We start from the raw sequence: 22624 nt of genomic DNA on the forward strand, positions 1-22624 counted from the left end.
CTCTTCTTGACCAACCAATGTGGAGCTAGAATTTGAGAACAAAAACAAAACACATTTTAAGACTGTCTTTCTTGTGGATTTAGAGGTAGAAATGAAATGTGTACTGGGGGCAAACTCTTTTTAGTTTTCATAGGAGACACTTTAGGAAAGTCATTCAGATGGTAACCAAACATTCTAGTGCCCTGGAGAAGCACTCAGCAGATGAAGAAACTGAATGAGATGTGCTACTGAGAAAGAAGTGTATTGTTCAGAAACAAGAAGCCACTATCTCCCCAGAACAGAGCTCTCCTTAGCGCCTACTATGATGTGAATTGATATTTCGTTTCCTGGGCAGGCCTCAGAGACAGCGGTTGGGGTTTTGTACTCTGGAGGATCTTAAAAACTTGGACTCTTGAAATGGGAGACGGAGAGAGTCCCAGAGCAGAGATAAATTGCTGAAATTCTAGGAAAAGTGTACCTAGTATTGTAAGTTTACCCTTTTCTGCATTGTGATTTCCTTCCGGCATCTTTAAGCATCAGTAAGTTCTGTTGAACTCAAAAGGAACGTGCAAATGGTTCTTTGAGGAATATATCAGCCCAGATAGATGTCAATTCAAAATAGTAACAATGATAATAATGCAGGAAGCTGCAAACAAAAGACTTACTTGGTGCTTTAAGAATTTCAGCTCAAGAGACATAGATTCAGGTAAAACCAAGAGTGTTCCAAGGAAGTGAAATAGTCCAGGTTTAAAAAAAAAAAAAAGGCCCCAAAAGTTGCCTGATAAAAATCATGATTGACTCTGACCCCAGTCAGAAGATACTCGTCCTTAAGGAACCAAGAGTTACTCATAGAGAAAAGGTCTGATAAGTAGATAGGCTGTCAGATGTTCTGGATGATGTCATCAGGTCAAAGCCATCCAGACTCCTTCGTGATCTTGGGGCTTAATTTCAGAGCAATACTGACTCCATCTTAATTTCGCTTTCATAGAGAATAGCTGCATACAAAGGGGGGGCGGGGGGCATGGGGCAGAGACTTGAAGAGGCAGAGAGGGAGGGGAGTGGGGAGAGATGAGCCTCCATATGGTACACGAGCTGCTGAAGGCACAAGTGGACCAGTGAAACACTCCCATGCTCCCCAGCAGTCTCAGAATACCTGCTCACGTCCAAAGGGAGTTCCAGCTTAGGACCACCAGATAATAAAAGAAAGAGTGCATCACACAGTGCAGGACACCTGGGTACAACTCTTACCTCAACACTGAGGTTAGCAGTGGAAAGAGTGTTTATTCACAAGGCAGCCAGCGAGGAGATGGGAGAACCAATCTCAAATCTGCCTCCCTGAAGGTGAGGGGCTCAGGGTATTTATGGGATAAAGAATAAAGAAGCAGTGTGGTCTGAAGTGTGGCAGGCACAGGAAAAGTTGATTGGGAAAAGGCACAGTCATCATTGTGCCTAAGGATGAGTAACGGCTGAGAGGGGACCAATCATGAGGAGAGGGTTGGAACTTTCCACCCCACCCTCTGATTTCCAGGAAGGAGAGAAGGGCTGGAGATTGAGTTTCATCACCAATGGCCAATGATTTATTCAGTGGTGCCTTTGTAATGAGGTAGCCATAAAAATCCAGAAGGACGGGGTTCAGAGAGCTGCTGGGTTGGTGAACAAATAAAAATTGAGGGGAATGTCAGTCACAGAAGCTCCAAGACTTTTTCCCCATATTGTGCCCTGATGCATCTCTTTCTTTGGCTGTTGATTTATATCATCATTTATTTTTTATTAAACCAGTCGTTTAGTAAGCACATTGCTTTCCTGAGTTCCATGAACTGCTCTAGGAAATTAATGGAGCCCAAGGAAAAGAGGGGATTGTGGGGACTGCGGGAATCTATTGACCAGAAACACTAAATGTACAATTGGCATCTGAAGTGGGGGGCAGTCTTGTGGGACTGAGCCCTTCCCCTGGGAAATCTGATACCATCTCTGGGTAGGCATGTCAGAATTGAGTTGTAAGACACCCAGCAAGCGTCAGAGACCTGGTTGGTGCAGGAGGAAATCCACCACATTGAAATTGGGTGCATAATCTTACTGGCCCTTAGTAAGCACCATGAGTGTCCATCTAGGCTGATGACAAATATCATATGTATACCAGCTAATGGTCCAGTGGTTTTCAAATTTATTCTAGGAAAAATGAAAACTGCAAGTTATTTAGAATTAAAATGTTCTAGCCCCTTGCATTTTGGCATCTTAAAAACATTGTTTTTCAAAACAATAGGGAAAAAACCTTTCTGTGTTCTTTGGGGTTGGCTTCCAGCTCCTCACAGGTGGTGTTTGCATTGATCTGACAGTAAATCAGTCCAGGATGCTGAACAAACAATAGTTTGCCTCCAGTTGGATTTTCAATTATACCAGACATGTCATCTGATGTCTGGAAGCCTGAGGCTGCTGAAGAAAAGACTGTCTTTGCAAGGTTATTTAAAGGAGATCTTTGTTTACAGGCCCCAAGATGTCCTCACCTCATATATCTCTTCCAGTCTGACATGCTCTTTTTAAATCCCAAAGGCTTTCTGTGTTCAGAAGCTCCTTATCTATTATAATATGAATGTCCCTGGGGGAAAAAAATAATTCTTTATCAACTCATATTTCAAGGAGGACTAAAGCATCAAAGGCTAACAATTTCTTGCAACCCAGGGCGATGGGAGAGATGTATGGACTAGGGAGAAAGGTGTGGGGGCAGGACAACTGAGGATGAGTTATCTCTAAGAGTGGAGGCAGGTGAGAAGGATGGGCTCTGGGAACAGGACAAGGTTTCGATACCCACGCAACCAGCGTCCATGTCTCTCAGCTTCTACTTCCTCATTTTAAAAAGAGCAGAATAGTGTGTACCTTACAGGGTGGTCTCACACAAGTGAGGTAAGTGGACCCTGCTATCACCCTGCCCATTAGAAGAAAGTGACAGTACAAACTCCACTCTGGGCTTTGGGGTCCTGGGGGTCAGGGGTCAAGGCCTCCTCCACCACGTGTGTGACCTTGGGCATCCATGGATATAAAGTGCATGGATATATCCTCCACGGATATAAAGTGCAGTCTACCCATAAAGAAGGTTATATACAAGGCATATATTTTGTTTAACTTCTAGTTAGAAAACCATACGAATCATTCACGTCTATTGCATTATGTTAACCATTTAAAGGAAGTCATCAATTGATATTAGGTTGATGGCTTATTTATTATTCATCTGAACCAGAACTAATCATACTAGTTATTCATCAGTCAGAAACGTTTGTTTGTAGTCATTATAGTTGAAATACTATCTTTCTGATGTGTTAGTAGGTAAGTCTTGTCCGACTCTGCGAATCCATGGACTGTAGCTCACCAGGCAGGCTCCTCTGTCCATGGGATTCTCCAGGCAAGAATACCGGGAAGCCATTCCCTTCTCCACAGGATCTGCCCCACCCGGGATCTTCCGCATTGCGGGCAGATGCTTTACTGTCTGAGCCAAAAGAGAAGACCATCTGTCTCATAGCTCTACTGAAAAATACCATTGAGGAACTATGACACCTAATAAAAAGGAAAATGGAGAAAAAGTGAGGATGAAATTTAAAAGGTTCAAGTTTCTTGCTTTCAGACCCCACTCCCTATCCCCACCCCCGCGCCCCAACTACCCCGTTCATTTCTCAGTGAAACGCTTTTTTCCGTCTCAGCCACAGGGTGTCAGTCTAAGCTTAGCCATTGTCTCTTTTTTCCGGAGCCTGAACGGATTTCTTTCGTCCCTTCCCTTCCTCTTCACTCCCAGCAGATGGAGCGTCTCTGGCTCTCCTGCACCGCCGTCCTTTGCTTGAGCTCCGAGCACTTCACAGGCCTCCTCTCGGCTCGGCGCGCAGCCTCGGGAGCAGCCGCCTGGGGAGCGCGGAGTTCCCTGCGAGCGAGCGCGCGCATGCGCCGCGCTTCCTGCGCGGGGACCTAACCCCCGGGCCTGACTCAGGGGAAGACGCGGTGTACCTGCCTCCCACCGGGCCGGGGAGAGCACAGGCCTGGCTCAGCATCTCCGCGGCGCGCTCCTGGATGAAAATGGCTTTCCCTCCTGTAACTTGTCCTCCTCAACGTTGTCATCAGAACCTTCCCTGGGGGTGAGAAAAAAATTCGGGAGCTTCTAGAATCACGTTCTCTCCACGCATCAGAGAAAAAAAATCAAGCAAAGAAAAATGCAGCTTAATTCAGCTTTTCTTTGCCTTGGGTATGAGGAGCCTCTAGCTTCCTTGAAAACAATGTTCAGTGTCAGAGATCAATGATTCAGGCTGAATTCTAGAGCCTGGAGTGATGAATTTGAACTTAGGACACTTGCCTGTCTGCTAGGGGCTGGGTGAAAAAAAAAAGGTCCAGTTGTGACTCAGGGAGGACCAAAGAGCTTCTGTGAGATGGAGCAAGGAAAGTATCAATTTAGCTGCTGCCTTTTGCTGGAGGAAGAGATCTATAGACACTTCTCTAAAGAAGACATCCTGATGACCAACAAGCACATGGAAAGTTGCTCAACATCACTGATTAATAGAGAAATGTAAATCAAAATTACAGTAAGGTACCAACTCACACTACTTAGAATGACCATCTTCAGAAAGTCTACAGTAATAAATGCTGGAGAGGAGGTGGAGAAAAAGGAACCCTCCTACACTGTTGGTGGGAAGGTAAGTTGGTGCAGCCACTATGGAGAATAGTACCAGAGTTCCTCAAAATACTAAAAATAGAGTTACTGTGTGATCCAGCAATTCCATCCCAGAGCATGTATCCTCAAAAGATGAAAACTCTCATTTGAAAATAGACATGCAACACTGCTCACAAGAGCCTAGACATGGAAGCAACCAAAGTGTCCATTTAGAGAAGAACTGATAAAGAAAATGTGGTGTATATACAATGGAATATTACTCGGCCATAAAAAAGAATGAAATAATACCATTTGCAGCAACCTTGGTGGACCTATAGATTATCATACTGAGAGAAGTGAATCATAAAGAGATGGACAGATGTCACATGAATCACTTATATGTGGAAGATAAAAAATAATACACATGTACTTATATACAAAACAGAAATAGACTCATAGACATAGAAAACAAGCTTACAGCTACCAAAGGGGAAAGTAGGAGAGGGATAAATTAGGAGTTTGGGATGAAAATATACACACTTCTATATATAAAATAGATAAACAATAAGGACATATTGTATAGTACAGGAAACTAAGGGACATGAATTTGAGCAGACTTCAGGAGATAGTGAAGGACAGGGAAGCCTTGGCATGCTATATAGTCCATGGGGTCACAAAGAGTCAGACACAACTTAACTGAACAACAACTGTGTACATATACATATATATCACTTCGTGTTTACTTGAAACTAGCACAACATTGTAACGCAGCTATAGTTCAGTTTAAAAGCACTTCCATAAGCGCTGCTGGCACCTGCCTAGGCCCCACCATCAAGGCAGGTGCAGGGAGCCCTGGGGCATGTGTAGGAGCCAGGAACTCTGAGACTTGCTCTGCTGAGACTGTAAGAACTTGAGAATGTGCCTCTGCAGTCTGGTTTCTTCTGCCTCTAGTTTCTAGAGGCAGCCTCTAGAAGCCTCTAGTTTCTTCCTGGAAGGCAGTCTGTTGCTTCTAGCAGTGCACAGAACCAGTCTGGGCCATGGTCCCTCTGCCAGGATAAACAGCCCAGGCTCCTGCTTGTCTCTTGTTCTGCCCTTGGGCCACCAGAATGAAGGCCACCAGTAATTTCCATCCAAATGAACTGCTATGCTTGGGGAAACTTCAGAGAACATGATCCAATGGAAACATTCTCGGCCTTTTCCTGCAGCTGATCTGTGGAGATCAAGTATCCAGACACAAGAGTAGGGCATCCTCTTTCTGACTGACTTCACTCTGTATGACATTCTCCAGGTCCAACCACATCTCTGCAAGTGGAACAATTTCATTCCTTTTTATGGCCAAGTAATATTCCATTGTATATATGTACCACTACTTCTTCATCTGCCCCTCCATCGATGGACATTTAAGTTGCTTCCATGTCCTGGCTCTTGTAAACATTGCCGCTGTGAACACTGGAGTACAAATTATGGTTTTCTCTAAATATGTGCCCAGTAGTGGGATTGCCTGGCCATATGGTAGTGCTATTTTTGCTTTTGCAAACAATACAACACTGTAAAGCGACTATACTCCAATAAAAAAAAAAAAAATTTAAGTAGGACATTCTAAGTAAGTGGGCCTGGAAAGGTGCTTGATGTGCATGCCTGTAAAATGGGACACATGCTGGTATATTGTTCACTGGACAGGGTTGTGTAAAGAAGCATTCAAATGTCACGCCCTAGGGTACACACCTTCAAGATCATGGTCAACTCCAAGGAAAGGGAAAAGGAGACAGCAGCGAGGATTGGATTTTGGTTATATGTGCTATATTTTTCTCTTTAAAACATATATTTTGTTTTTTAACAGAGAAACACATGTTGCCTGTTAGGATGCAGATGGCACTTGAATAGTCTCTGCAGCCTGGGTACATCTTCCACTGGGGACTCAGGGCCTCAGGAGACTCTAAAACCCACAGGAGCAGGCTGCTGCTGCTCCAGGAGTCAACTCCAGGTAACTTCCGTGGACGGCGACGGAAAGGGACTGCGTGAGGCTTGTTCAGCTTCCCCAGGGAACAGGAGGCTCAGAGGGTGAGAAACTCAGCTGTGGTCAGAGCAGCTCCAGGCTCCACCCAGAACAAGTCAGGCCTGTGAGCTGCCTTTCGCTTCTCCTCTCAGAACTGTGTGCAAAAGAGAACTTGACATCCAGGATGAATGTCGCGTTTTGAAGGAGGCTTTGCCGAGGTTGGACGGACAATCCGCCAGGTCAGTCGCTGCCTTCTTGTCCCAAGAGAAAAATGCAATAGGGGACGTGTCTGTGAAGCAGGCTGAGAGTTCTGCAGAGGGAGAGGGAAGGGCCAGCTTCTTGCCGGAGTGCAGAGTGTGGTGTGTAAGTCAGTGGACCCTGTGCACGAGCTCCTGCTCCCAGCTCAGCTCCCTGGTGCAAGTTCCTTGCATGTGTCTGTAACTCAGTAATAGAACCCACCTCTGGTTGTTAGGAGGTTAAAACCCTAAGATTCTAAACAGTGCCCACTTACAGTGCTCCATATATGTTAGTTCTGGTCATCTTTACTGTGATTTACCTACCACCTTGATTATGAACAGATGATTTCTCTGAGCCTTAAAGTTCCCACTAACTCCAAGCCCCAGAGAGATAATAGGTGAAGTTTCTATAAGGACTGCCTACTGCAAAGTTGTAATGAAATCCAGACTCTCCTCAACTGGGTCCCATTGACATGGACAAGGAACTCCCAACCTGAGCTCTGCATCAGAATCACGTGAGCCTTGATAAATAAAAATATTTTTAAAGGGTGCATGCTAAGTCGCCTCAGTCATGTCTGACTGTTTGCAATCCTCTGGACTAATCCGCCAGGCTCCTCTGTCTTTGGGATTCTCCAGGAAAGAATACTGGAGTGTGTTCCCATGCCCTCCTCCAGGAGATCCCCCTGAGCCAGGGATCGAACCCGAGTCTCTTATGTCTCTTGCATTGGCAGGCAGGTTTTTTAACACTAGCACCACCTGGGAAGCCCCCAGAAATGTTAATGCTAACTATTCACATAAGCAAATGCAGTCACCTCTTGGCATCCTTGGGGGACTGGTCCTGGGACCCCACGGATGCTCAAGTCCCTTTCATAACATAGTGGAGTACTTGCATATAACCTACACACATCCTCTTACACACTTTGTTATCTCTAAATTATTTACAATACCTAATACTGTGTAAATGCTTGTACAGTTGACCTCTGAAAAAGCAGAGGTTAGAGACACTAACCTCCCCCCACCACCACAGTCAAATATCTGAGTATAATTTTACAGTCAGCTCTCAATGTCTGTGAATGCCTCTGGTACGATAGTCAATATTGGGTTGGCCAAAAAGTTCATTCAAGTCTTTCTGACTCAGTAAAATAAGCAGTTCCATCAGTGGAAGGTCACAACTTGACCCTGTGACTCAAAATTATCTTCTTTGATGGTAATTCCAGTTTCTGTTTAGACCACAGTACTTAAACGTCTGTCTCTAACCCAGGTTTCCAGGGACAAACCCCTAAAGAGTTCTTCATTCTACATGGTCAGTGCTCTCTAGCCAGTGACCACAAGGAACAGATCACCTTGAATAAGATGGTTTATAGCTTATTAAAAGGAGGGAAACACCGTGGAGAACTTTGGGGTCTCTTATTAAGAGCAAGATAAAGCTTGCAAGTCTCTAGACTATAGGATCTGGGCTTGAGTTAGGTGGTCTAGAGGAAAGTTCAAGGAACTGAAGCTTTGCTCTGCACTGGATGCTGCCAGGAAGTGGAGTTGATTATATGATGGGGTGACTTTAAAAACCTTATCTAAATTTTAGGAGGCTCTTCTTCTCCAGGCTCCCCTGTTGAGTTGGAGCCAGGCACGGAGGAGCCATACTGAGATCTGTGAGCAGAGGCTAAACCCGGCCGTGGAACAGATTGTCCCGGAGCTACTGAGGAGCCAACTCCATGGTCCTCACGGTGCTCAGCGTGGGTGGCACCTAGGGGCTGCATCTCCACGACCGCAACGCAAGATTCCTGGACTGCCCGGGGCACCTGCCAGTAAGGCCCTGCATCCCGTTAGAGAAGGAGCCACAACCGTCGACAGATTTTGGAAGTCTTCTGAGAAATTGTCAGTACTGCCAGCTGTTGGAGAAATCGTTTCTGCTCCTTTGATGGAGAGAAATGAGCAAATCCAATCCAACAGCAGGCTCCCAAGGACAGTCATCAGAGTCTGCGAGGAAACACTCAATGAAATGTGTGATTCACTGCTTATCACCTTGAACGATGGTCACTCAATGCCAGGGAGGCATTGAGTCTTGTACAGTGAGGGATCAGAATAAATAGTGTGCGGCTCAGAATGGACACTGAAGGAGCAGCCGAGATGGTGGAGGAGGAAGCCCTGAGCTCACTTCCTCCTGGGAGGGCACCCAAAATGCAACTGCTTACAGTGAGAGCACTCTAAAGATGAGAAGAAATTATCTGTTACAACCAAAGATGTAAAGAGAGAACCACAATGAGATGGGGAAGAGGGACCAAGCTTGGTCGCAGGCTGTTTTGCTCGCCTGGAGTAAGTAGCTGCAGCAGGAAATGTTTGCTGAAGTGGAAACTCCCCCTTGGCTGGTTAAGAGGAAGTTCGCATGTTGTGATTATTCATGTCAACTCTGGCCAATAAATTTAAACTGGTTTGCTGGGTTTCCAAAGAAGAAATGGTGTCATCCACAACATCTGCTAGGGTCAGAAATAAGTCTTGAACTCAATGCAGTTTTTCCAGTTGCATTATCCCTCCCATGGGGGTCACTATTCCCAGTGTATGTGTGAAGAGGTCTGTTATCCCTCTTGGAATTCCTGCAAGTAAACTCTGTTTGCCTCTTTCTGGAGGTTTCTGGATATTTATTCCTCAGGGAAACATGGTCTCCTAGAGAGGTGGTAGTTTTAAATATCCGAAAGTCTAATAATTGTCCTGAATATGCAGGATTTGTACGAGGCAGACGATACACACCAAGCTATGCTTGTATTCGGGATCATCCTGAGAGCCATGTAATCGGCAGAACCTAGTGGGGTGTGAATTCTACTGGGATTATTAGACATTAGTTTGCAACAGTACTGACCCAATATTTTATCCCTCAAGGGATTAAACAGTTCCTGTAAAGCAGCCTGGAGTATATCTGACTGTTGGGCCAGTCTGATATTAGTCTCCACTGGGACAAGCTCTTTTGAGAGGGCTGTAATAGCAGAAGTGTTGTGTTGATGTAAGTCAAGGTTCAGTTCTGATAGTCTGAATTTAGATCAGTCATGTGAAATAAACTTATGTACCAGAAATATCTGTAGGAGGAAATTTACCTTAAATTTTGGCAAGAACAGTTATTAAAATTTTATCCAGAAACTATTGCCTGAGAAAAATACACCAGAGTGATTTAATTTTTCCCAAGCAGCAGGAAATCGGGCATGGGGTGGAGAGGTCAGAAGTGACAGGTTGAAGATAATGTTAAGATGTTGTAATATCATCAGGAACGATTTTTTTTTAGTATAGTTTTTTTTAATGTATTTGTTTTCTAATTGAAGGATAATTTTTTACAGGATTTTGTTGTTTTTTGTCAAACATCAACATGAATCAGCCATGATTTCACTCCAAGGAGAGGAGAGAAAGGGGAAGGGTGCTGAAGAACAGAATGTATCTTGTCCTGACACCTTGGGTGAAAGCTATCTCGTGGGCTCTCTCTCTTTGATTAAAGAAAGGAAGGCAGCAGGACCATGACTACCAGATGGGTGTTAGTCCACTGTTTTTTATTTAATACCAAGTCCTTTGTGAGGCATCCATGGGACACGTGTTACTAGGCTGTGTTTACCCAGCCTCCGAAAACAGAAGAGACTCAAGGCAGACAGAGGTTATTGATGTGTTTTACTGTCTTCAATGTCTGAGAGAGAAAAAGAGGCATGTGCCTCCACTGCTGGGTAGAGAATGTTGAAGAATGAATGATGCAGGAGAAAAAGACAAGCTCTCAAAGAGCTGGGTTTCTGGGTCCAGGTGAGCACCCTCACACAACGGTCGTTATGTACAGTTAGGGGTAAGCGGTAACCAGCACCCGGCCCTGACCTCGTGGGTGGCCTCGGAGGGTAGATCACGAAGACTGCTCCCTGCTGCCAAGACCTTCAGTGCCGACACAGGGGCCACCGTCAGCTGAGTCCGTGTGCCCGCGCCACCGAAGGCCGGGGCATGTGCGTGATGCTTAGGCTGGTGCAGTCAGGGTGATGCCGCCGGCTTCTCTGGGGACCGTGCTTCCTGCTGGCTCTCTGCTGTGCTTGGGAACTGTGCTGATTAGATTTCACAGCTCTCTCGTCTCAGATGCTGTCCCTTTAAAACTGCTGTGCCTATTCAATAAAGATGGACAGCGATAAGAACTGGCTGATGGGAATTCAGACCGTTTGTATGGGATTATATTGTTTCTTCTGGAAATCCTAAAGTTGTTCTTCCCATCAACTGAGCACTGACGCATTCTAATAAAAAGCATACATTTTAAAATTATTTCGGGGACAAATTGTAACCAATTTTGAACATAGAAGTAAATTTAAACATATGTTTGGAGGACTCAGTTTTATTTTGTTGTGTCATCGTATTTTAGATGTCTTCTGATATTCGGGTTATTTCATTTTTCTTCTCACCTCCCCTGTAACTGTATTTTTGAAGCACCATGTGGGATTCTAATTAAAACATTATAATCTGGTCATGTTAAAAATTTCTTGGATTTCTAGTCAGATGTTACTTATATTGCCTTTAATACCAAATCCTTTGTGAAGGTTTTTTGAGAAACTGTTTTTGAGAAACTACTTATCTTCTCTTTATAAAGAGCAGATAAAACAAGAGTAACTGTGTGCTGCTAAGTCTTCTTCTGTGAGACATATCTATTCATTTTCCAGAGGTTGACATTTTCCTCTTAGAAGCAACCTTTTTGTACTATAAGACTAATGCTGATTTGGGGAAGATTTTACTTAAAGTTCATTTAGAACCACTGAAAAGCATGTAATAGTTCCAAATAGATCAAAATTATAATAAAATATAAGAAATGAGCTGCAACTACTAACACATAATATAGTACAAGCATATCCCATTTTATTGGGCTTCACAGATACTGTGGGTTTTTGTTTTGTTTGTTTATTTGTGCAAATATGTAGCAACTCTTCATTGAGTAAGTCTCTCTGCACCATTTTCCCAACATCATTTGCTCACTTCATGTCTCTGGGTCACATTTTGATAATTCTTAAAATATTTCAAACTCTTTTCATTATTATTATTGCATTTGTTTTGGTGATCTGTTTTAAGTGATCTTTGATGTAACTTTTGCAACAAGATAAAGACTTGCTCAAGGTCAGTGCTAAATGATGATTAGCATTTTTTAGTAAAAAGTATTTTTGGTATGTACATTGCTTTTTAGATGTAATGCTATTTTACACTTAGTAGACTATAATTCATTTTTATATATACAGATAAACAAAAAAACTGGTGTGACTACTTTATGTCAGTGGTCTGGAATCAAACCCTTGTTCTCTCCAAGGTATGTTTGTATGTAGACATAACAATGACTAACTTCTTCAATTCCTGTCACCTGAAATTGGCCCTATTTAACTGGCTAATTTAGAGAGTATTAAATGTAGAACTAGCCTGAGTTTTTTCTTATGACACCCCTGCCACTGTTTGAAGAGTCTTCCAGGTTCATGGATTTTGACCCATTTCCATTAGTAAAAGCACATAAAATAAATGCACACATTTATTCACACTGCATTCAGGTGTGTGGGAAAAGATGGCATCTTTATTTCCCTAAAATTGACTTATTTTATTTCACAGGTGGCACCTACTGGGTTGTCTGTGTGCCTGTGACTGTGTATGAGAGTTCAGATGCACCAGAATTTTCAAGCAAACATTTTTGTTGAAGGAAAATATACATAACAAAATGTGCAAGTATCTAAGTGTTCAGCTTTGAGATTTTCCAAAAATGCACCCATGGAATGAGCACCCAGATCAAGAAAGGGAACATTACCAGCACCCCCAACACCCCCTCAGGCCACTCCCTGCTACTAAACCTAGAGTTGGGGGGTGGGCAGTAATTGATATAATTCAATCTGGTGACCCTGATCTGTTTCAATATTTTAAACTGTATATAAAATTGTCCTGTATGTAACATACTCAATCTGTGACATTATACATACGCTTCCCCCCTTTTCTGTGCTCAGCACAGCGTCTGATTATGGAGGCTGTGGGGCAGAAGTATTGTCATGATCTGAAAACAGGAGGGTCTTAGATCTGCATTCAGAATCCACACTGGTTCTGGGAAAAGAATCAGTGCTCACTCTGCTGTCCTCAGCTTCTGGTATCTGTCACTTAGGTACTGCATAGTTGAGCAGTACCTGATTACTGCTTCTGCTAACGGGGCCCCCATCAGCGCATCAGTTCTAGAGGACGCTGTGAATGCCTTTTGGTATAAGGCCATGATCTTGGCCCAAACGGTTCCACAATGATGCTTTTTTCTCTACCACAGTGAGCTTCAGGCAAGACCCTTGACCTTGCTCCCGGGTTTCTCTATTTCTCCTCTGAAGAGAGATATAGGAGGTTCCAGGTCCCACCCATACCACATAGGAACTGAGGACAGCTTGGGGAGACCTGATTTCAAGTCCTTTCTTAGTGCCTAAGTATACAATGCAGGAGACATAGGTTTGATCCCTGGGTCAGAAAGATCACCTGGAGAAGGGAATGGCAACCCACTCCAGTATTCTTGCCCGGAAAATCCCATGGACGGAGGAGCCTGGGAGGCTGCAGTCCATGGGGTCGCAAAGAGTCAGACATGAATGAGCAACTAACACGCAAGCACATTTCACTACCTTCAACACAGTGAAGCTATCTTCTCCAGGGTCATAAAGGGGAACTTGGTCTCGAAAGGGCTACTAGACACACGTCTGATCACCTGTCCACCCACCGGGCCGGGTCTTTGGTGCCTGCAGGAGCATCATTGCCTGTTTCCAGGTTAGAAGTGGCCATATGCTGCCTCTCTTAAGGTCTGCAGATCCTCCCCAGCGTGTCAGGGAAGCTAGCCACCTCCCCAGCAGTCTTGGCCTGCCCTAGACCTATCAGTAGGTCTGAACTTTAAAAGCCCAGCCACATTACTGGAAGTTAGAACTTCAGCACCTGATACGTTCCCTGCTCCTCCTTGCCCTCCATCCCCTTTCCTCCCTCTCTTTAAAGCAAACTTTGAGTATTTAAAGCAATAATCCTCAGGCTTTTCTTTCTTTGATATTATATCCTACCCAGGGCAGTAACCTTTATACTGTTTGTCCATTCACCCTTCTCCTAGTGGCCATAGATGGAAGAGGTAAAGAAAAATCTATGATCCGAGACTCCAGATCCACATTTTTCATCTGTTCAGTGGGACCACAGGAGTTTTAGAAGATTCTTTCTCACCTAACAAAGTCCGACTCTCAAGACTCTGATTTAAAAACAACAGCAACAATTATTTTATATAACAGGTTATCTTCTTTACTCTTTCCATTTCTGCTAGAACAATTCTCATCTCTCCCCATCCTCCTAAACCCTCACTTTACCCATCTGCCCAAGGAGACAAGGTACTTCAGGTAACTAGAGAGAAGGCCATATATACAAAAACCTAAAATAGAAGAGCATATTCATTTATTTCAAAATGCCAATCCTAATATACAGAAATGAATTAATGTAACACAGATGAAGAATAATTTTAGCATTTCCTGCCAGTAGTGCTGCACTAATGCAGAATCATACATTGCAAACTCTTATTTACCAGCTTCAAAAGTATTAAGACTTGAAAATTTTAAAATGTATATTTATTTTCTAGAATATTATTTATGCAATGCTTTCACATAAATTATCTCATCTTATTCTTACTCAGTGCGGTACGCATTACTACCCTTATTTGGAGGTCTGGGGAAGTAAAACTCTTTGTCATTAGCATATAGTGAGATAAGGAGATGAAACCATGCTTCTATATTAAAACCCATCTTTCAGTTCAGTTCAGTTCACTCACTCAGTTGTGTCCAACTCTTTGTGACCCCATGGACAGAAGAAAGCCAGGCTTCCCTATCCATCACCAACTCCTAGAGCTTGCTCAAACCCACATCCACTGAGTCAGTGATGCCATCCAACCATCTTATCCTCTGTTTTCCCTTTCTCCTCTTGCCTTCAATCTTTCCCAGCATCAGGGTCTTTTCCAATGAGTTGACTCTTCACATCAGGTGGTCAAAGTATTGGAGCTTCTGCTTCAGCATCAGTCCTTCCAATGAATATTCAGGACTGATTTCCTGTAGGATTGATTGATTTGATCTCCTTTCAGTCCAAGGGACTCTCAAAGAGTCTTTTCCAACGTCACAGTTCAAAAGCATCAATTTTTCAGCGCTCAGCTTTCTTTATAGTCCAGCTCTCACATCCATACATGACTACTGGAAAAAAACATGACTTTGACTAGACAGACATTTGTTGGCAAAGTAATGTCTCTGCTTTTTAATATGCTGTCTAGGTTGGTCATGGCTTTTCTTCCAAGGAACAAGCATCTTTTAATTTCATGGCTGCAGTCACCATCTGCAGTGATTTTTAGAGCCCAGAAAAATAAAGTCTGTCACTGTTTCCATTGTTTCCCCATCTATTTGCCATGAAGTGATGGGACCAGATGCCATAATCTTAGTTTCTGAATGTTGAATTTTAAACCAACTTTTTCACTCTCCTCTTTCACTTTCATCAAAAGGCTCTTTAGTTCTTCGCTTTCTGCCCTAAGGGTGGTGTCATCTGTGTATCTGAGGAAACAATGCTTCTATATTAAAACCCATCTTTCATGTAGCCCTGAAGGTAAAAGTTAAAAATAGCAATCAGGATAGACTCCCTTGTTTTTTAGAAGAACTATCTTTCTGAGCCAGTTTGGTCATGAAATGTGTAATGAGCAAGGGCCCATTATTTGGGGAGAAATTGAACACTGGCAAGTAATCTGAGTGCTTCCAAATGGGGAGACAATGGTCCTACTTATATATGTGCTGGGCTGTGGGGGTACACAACTGCAGGGCTGAGTGTGATGTGATGTGGTTTCATGTTTTGCTTCATCAGAAAAGGACTAGAGTCAGTTCTCTGGTTCTTTCATTCTGAAAGACACTAAAAATCTGTGCTTTTCTTGGGACAAAGCACATAGCCCAGTATATGGCATCAGGCCAGGAACTTTGTAGGGCCAGCAGAGAAATCAGAGGGAAAAGGCAACTCATGAATTCTCAGAAAACAGAATTTTAAATTTTCCCTGTGGGCATGGCGGTTCGTAGATGTTATCCAAGTGTCAGGAGAGTAGAATTCACACACCTTCTGTGAGTTATGATTGGAGGGTCATCTTTGTCCATGTTCTTTGTCAGAACAGACTTGAGAGAAGAACTCCGGAATGGGAAAGGGGTCAAAGACCTGCAGGAGGAGACTGAGCCTGCAGCCTGAGGTGGGAGGGCGCAGGTGGGCTTGAGAAACTTGCCAGCTCCTCTGGGTTCTCAGATGTAACTGTCAGGCCCCGCGGGGCTGCTGGGGAGGGAGCAGAGGGTTAGGGTGGGGCTCAGAGCAAGGACAAGTGAACAGTAAAGGAGGGCCTCCTCCCATGTACTGGAAATTAATTGGGTGCAGAACTAGTCATTTTTGTGTTTAGTTAAGTTACTAAGTCATGTCCCACACACTGCGATCCCACGGTCTGTAACCCGCCAGGCTCCTCTGTCCATGGGATTTCCCAGGCAAGAACACTGGAATGGGTTGCCTTTTCCTTCTTCAGGGGATCTTCCTCATCCAAGGATCGAACCTGATGTTCCTCCATTTGCAGGCAGATTCTTTACCACTGAGCCGCCAGGGAAGCCCAGAATTAGTCATGTTTGGACGTGTCATATTTGGAGGTAATTTTAACCTGTGGGCTTCCTAGGTGGCTCAGTTATTTTAAAAAAATATACATATATGCCTGCCAATGCAGGACTCAGAGGAGACTCGGGTTTGAGCCTGAGTCGGGAAGATCTCCTGGAGGAGAAAATGGCAGCCCACTTCAGTATTCTTGCCTGGAAAGTTCCATGGACAGACGAGCTTGGTGAGCTATAGCCATGGGATGCAAAAGGTCACACACAACCAAGCACGCTTGCACTTAACCTGTGCCATTTGGATTAGCCAAAAACACAAAAATTGTCTTTCTCATATATACCCTTCAAATTCAATTAAGGAATATCGCCACACTATCCGGAAAAAAAAAAAATAGCTTGTTTTGATTTCTTTCTATTCCCAGGCCGCCTCCGCTCGCACCCACTCGCCAGTCGACGGGAGTCATTTGTGAGTGCCGCGGCTATTTCATGGTCAGCCACGAGGTGGCAGCGCAAGCTCAGTCCTCTCAGCATTTCCCAGGCCCGCGGAATCCAGCTTGTTCCTTCTGTCCGGGAGGAGATTTCCAGACCCTCGGGGTCCAGGACGACGACCACAGAGCCCGCCGGGTGGTCTTCATGGGTGAGACCCTGGGCCGCGCGATCCCGAGCGGCGAGCACACCGCCATGCTTCCCTTGAACTCCGAGCACTTACGGGGCCTGCGCCTCCCGGGTGCGCAGCCTCGGGGGACCCGCCGTTCCCCGCACCGCCCGCGGAGCGCGGAGTGCCCGGGCCGGGCGAGCGCCTCTGCCAAGCCCGGCCCTGCCCCGCGGGAGGACGCGCTGTACCCGCCTCCCCGCAGGCGCTCGGAGACAACCCCGGGGCGAGTCCAGGGGCTCTGAGACCGGTGAAAACGGCTTTTCCCCGGGTAGCCTGCCCTCGCCTGTCAGCAGAGCCTGCCCTGCCGTGCGGGGTGCCTGTGGCCGCTCCTCGAATCACGTTTTTGCCACATGTCAGCGAGGGCAGATTTTGTAAGGTGGGAATAGCCGCTTCCAGACACGCAGGCTCCCGGCTCTCTCCCGGGCCAGCCCGGCGCTGGCGGTCCCGGCGCGGGGCGGTGTGGGACACCACGTGCGTACGGAGCCGGGGGCCCACCCCCGGGGCACCGCTCCGCCCCAGACTGCGGGCGCCCCTCTTATCAAGGCTGTCGGGGGGGGCCCGGGATGGCAGATTCTGCTTCACCGGGTGAAAATCTGAACCAAAACAAACAAGGAAGTAAAGCTACCAAAAAGTCACATGAGAACACACCCTCTTCTCCGGAAATCATTTAAAAGTGCATACACTGTGTGGGTAACGTAGTTTTCCCGTTAAAAAGTTCTGTGTAGTTATAGTGACTACTTGAAGGGTGATTTGTGAAATTTTAATCATTTGGAGTGCATTTTTTCGTCCAATCATTAAATCTCAAAATAATGGGGTAAAAAGAAGAAAAGGCTTTCCTCTACTTCCCACAGCATTGTTTTCCTCGGAGCTCGGCTGGATTTCCTTGTCTAGTCCCTCAGGTGCATATTCAGCAGAGTCCATGATATATAGTCACTTTCAATTCCAAGGTTATATTCATTTAAAATTTAATCTAAATGTCTATGTATATGCTATAAGCTCAAACGCTCAGTTGTGTCCAACTTTTTGCAACCCTATAGACTATAGCTCACTAGTCTCCTCTGTCTGTGGGATTTTTCAAGCGGGAATACTGGAGAGGGTTGTCATTACCTGCCAATTCAGGAGTCGTGGGTTCCATCCCTAAGTTGGAGGAGGAAATGGCAACCCACTCCAGTATTCTTGCCTGAGAAATCCCATGGACAGAGGAGCCAGGTGGGTTACAGTCCGTGGGGTTCTCAAAAGAGTCAAAAATGACTTACTGACTAAACAACCCCCTCTCTCTCTCTGTCATATATATATGTATCTCCTCTCTCCGCCTCTCCAAGCAAAGGCCCCCATTTCAGAGCAGATGAGACTGTGATCCTCTCTTCTACTCCAGCAACTTGGAGCTGGTAATCGGAAGACACAGTTGACCTCTGAGCTCGCTCTTGATCCCCTCTGGCCTTGGGCTCTTCTGATGTTGGGTGAGGAAGAAAGGTTCAGGGAAAATAGTAAAAGCCTTTCTCCTGGGTGAGTTTGTCATTTTTTTCTTAGGTGGCTGCTGCTTCTGAGCCACCAAACCCTCCAAGTGAAAGACACTTTCAAACACTGGCCCTCCCCAGATTTCATGCACAAAATCTTTCAAAGGTCTTACTGGGGTCTCCCTGCTACACAATTTGCTGATGTGTAACTCCATCCCCTCTCCAGTTTCCTTTGTATTCCCTTCCTGGTGGAGACTCCCACACACTAGTTCTTGGTAAGCAGGCTTTGCTTTTAAGCAGCCGTCTCCAGTGAAGAATTGATGTATCTGTGTGCCTGAGTCATACCCAATTCTTTGCAAATCCCTGACTGTAACCCACCAGGCTTCTGTATATGTGGAATTTTCTAGGCAAGAATACTGGAGTGGGTTGCCATTTCCTCTTCCAGGGGATCTTCCCAACCCACTGATTGAACCCGAGTCTCCTGCATCTCCTGCACTGATGGGAGAATTCTTTACCACTGTGCCACTTGGGAAGATAAAATGATGCAAAACTGGCTCTTTTCTGTGATGTCACTGTGGCCAACTCTGCATTCCAACTGTGGGTGTGAAAATATCTCCACCACTGGTCCTTGCCCTCTACCCTGCTCCCTTGTCTTTTCTCTCCATCTTCAGTTAGGCTGGGGCAGATGGGTGAACCTACATGCCTGGGGAGATGTCCATCTGGGGAAGAGGTCCAGCTTTTCCCCTTTGCAGGCACCTCCATCTTTATGAGTGATTTTGTTAGAAATGTCATCATTTGGCTTTGGAGATGAAAGCGCATCAATATTATGAGCACCCATTTCCCCAGGCTGATACCCACACTTCTTCTGAATTCCCCTACCTCTCCAGGCGCTTCTGTATTTGGCTGGCCTTGATGAACAGTAGAGATGATGCACCTCATTGTGGGAAGCCTGGAGCTGGGCCTAGTCCCATTGGTTTTAAGAAGATGGGTGTGTGACTCACTTTGTCCTTAGGTCCGCTATGTTAAAGAAAAGAAGACAATGCTAATATGTTTTGAGTATTTGTTTCAACTAATTATCACAAGAAGAGTAAAGTAATATGATTCTCAATTGTTAAATGAGGAAAATTTAAGCTCTAAATATTCAGAGGTCTTACAAATAGCTGAGAGAAGAAGACAAGTGAAAGGAAAAGGAGAAAAGATATACCCATCTGAATGCAAAGTTACAAAGAATAGCAAGGAGAAATAAGAAAGACTTTTTAATTGGGCAATGCAAAGAAATAGAGGAAAACAATAGAATGGGAAAGACTAGGGATCGCGTCTAGAAAATTAGAGATACTAAGGGACTATTTCAGGCACAATAAAGGACAGTAAAGGACAGGAGTGGTATGGACCTAACAGGAGCAGAAGATATTAAGAACAGGTGGCAAGAATACACAGAAGAGCTATACAAAACAGATCTTAATGACCCAGATAACCAGGATGGTGTGATCACTCACCTAGAGCCAGACACCGTGGAGTGTGAAGTCAAGTTGGTCTGAGGAAGCATCACAACAAACAAAGCTAGTGGAGGTGAATGAGCTAGTGGAATTCCAGTGAGCTATTTCAAATTCTAAAAGATGATGCTGTTAAAGTGCTGCATTCAATAGGCCAGCAAACTTGGAAAACTCACAGGACTGGAAAAAGTCAGTTTTCATTCCAATCCCAAAGAAGAGCCATACCAAAAAATGTTCAAGCTACTGCACAATTGAACTCATTTCACATGCCAGCAAAGTAATGCTCAAAATTCATCAAGCTAGGCTTTAGCAGTATGTGAACTGAGAACTTTCAGATGTATAAATTGGACTTTAAAAAGACAGAGGAACCAGTTTGTTGTGATCTACACAGACAAAGGCTTTGGCGTAGTCAATGAAGTAGAAGTAGATGTTTTTCTGAAACTCTCTTGCTTTTTCGATGATTCAGCAATTGTTGGCAATTTGATCTCTGGTTCCTTTGCCTTTTCTAAATCTAATTTGTACAAGCCTTTGACTGTGTGTATCACCACAAACTGTGGAAAATTCTTAAAGAATGGGAATACCAGACCACCTGACTTGCCTCCTGAGAAATCTGTATGCAGGTCAAAAAGCAACAGTTAGAACTGGACATGGAATGACAGACTGGTTCCAAATTGGGAAAGGAGTACATCAAGGCTGTATATTATCACCCTTTTTATTTAACTTATATGCAGAGTACATCATATGAAATGCCAGGCTGGATGAAGCTCAAGCTGAAATCAAGGTTGCTGGGAGAAATATCAATAACCTCTGATATGCAGATGACACCACCCTTATGACAGAAAGCAGAGAAGAAATAAAGAGCCTCTTGATGAAAGTGAAAGAGGAGAGTGAAAAAGTTGGCTTAAAGCTTAACATTCAGAAAACAAAGATAATGGCATCCAGTCCCATCACTTCATGGTAAATAGATGAGGAAACAGTGGAAACAGTGGCAGGCTATTTTGGGGCTTCAGAATCACTGCAGATGGTGACTACAGCCATGAAATTAAAAGATGTTTGTTCCTCGGAAGAAAAGCTATAACCAGCTTCCACAGCATATTAAAAAGCAGAGACATTAATTTGCCAACAAAGGTCCATCTAGTCAAAGCTGTGGTTTTTCCAGTAATTATATATGGATGTGAGAGTTGGACTATAAAGAAAGCTGAGCATCGAAGAATTGATGCTTTTGAACTGTGACATTGGAGAAAACTCTTGAGAGTTCCTTGGACTGCAAAGAGATCAAACCATTCAGTCCTAGGAAGGAAATCAGTCCTGAATATTCATTAGAAGTATTGATGCTGAAGCTGAAACTCCAACACTTTGGCCACCTGATGTGAAGAGCCAGCTCATTGGAAAAGACCCTGACACTGGGAATGATTGAAGGCAGGAGGAGAAGGGGACAGCAGAGAATAAGATGGTTGGATGGCATTACTGGCTTGACGGACATGAGTTTGAGTTGGCTGTGAGAGTTGGTGATGGACAGGGAAGCCTGGCATGCTGCAGTCCATGGGGTCACGGAGAGTCGGACATGACTGAGCAACTGAACTGAACTGAGGAACCAGAGATCAAATTGTCAACATCCGTTGGATCATACAAAAAGCGAGGTAATTCCAGAAAAACATCTACTTCTGCTTCATTGACTACACTAAAGCCTTTGACTGTGGACCACAACAAACAGGAAAATTCTTAAAGAGATGGGAGTATCAGACCTCCTTATCTGCCTCCTGAGAACCTGTATGCAGGTCAAGAAGCAATGGTTAGAATCAGACATGGAACAACGGCCTGATTCAAAATTGGGAAAGGAGTGTGTCAAGGATGTATATTGAAGTACTTCTCAGCCATAAAAAACGAACTTTTACTATCTGTAGCAACATGGATGGACTTGGAGGGTATTATCCTAAGCAAGATAAGTCAGATATAAAAAGGCAAATACTGAATGATATCGCTTATATATGGAAGCTAAAGAATACAACAAGCTAGTGAATATAAGAAAGAAGCACATTCACAGACTTTAGAGAACAAACTAGTGGTTACTGTAGCAAGAGAGAAGGGGAATGGTTAACATGGTAGGAGAAGGAAGTACAAGCCACTGGATATAAAATAAACTGCAGGAATATATTGTACAACACAGGGAATATAGCCAATATTTCATAGTAACTATAAATAGAATATAACTTTTAAATTGTGAATCACTATATTGTATACCTATAGCATATAATATTGTACATCAGCTACATTTCAATTTAAATGTCAAAACGATTTTAAAAAGAGTTGTTGAGGGCTTACTGTGAACAGAGAAGAAATGGAATGTGATTTGTTCTCATCTTTAAACTAGTTTGTGACTGGGAAAGGGCCAAAAGGCATAGAGAAAATGAACTATAATCAAAAGTGAAAGTGAAAGATCCTATAACAAAGGTAAATGTCAAATTCTAAAGGGATTCTGAAATTCAGGTACAGGTTTGGGGGAGTGGATGTCTTAGAAAGTTACAGTCTAAGCTGAATCCTGGGGGATGGACAGTCCACGGAGA

At 44.2% G+C, this 22624-nt stretch overlaps 1 long non-coding RNA gene across 1 annotated transcript; it reads right to left on the reverse strand.

The window, feature by feature from the left end:
* Positions 1–10463: 10463 nt before the first annotated feature.
* LOC110136360 (uncharacterized) lies at positions 10464–20151 on the reverse strand. The gene is made up of 3 exons (XR_002313619.2): positions 20064–20151; positions 19447–19584; positions 10464–10950 (listed from the first exon to the last, which is right to left on the reverse strand). It is a non-coding gene; the product is annotated as an uncharacterized lncRNA (long non-coding RNA).
* Between the last annotated feature and the right edge of the window lie 2473 nt (positions 20152–22624).

This window comes from Odocoileus virginianus, chromosome 9 (assembly GCF_023699985.2).
Source record: "Odocoileus virginianus isolate 20LAN1187 ecotype Illinois chromosome 9, Ovbor_1.2, whole genome shotgun sequence".
Classification (NCBI taxonomy): Eukaryota; Metazoa; Chordata; class Mammalia; order Artiodactyla; family Cervidae; genus Odocoileus; species Odocoileus virginianus.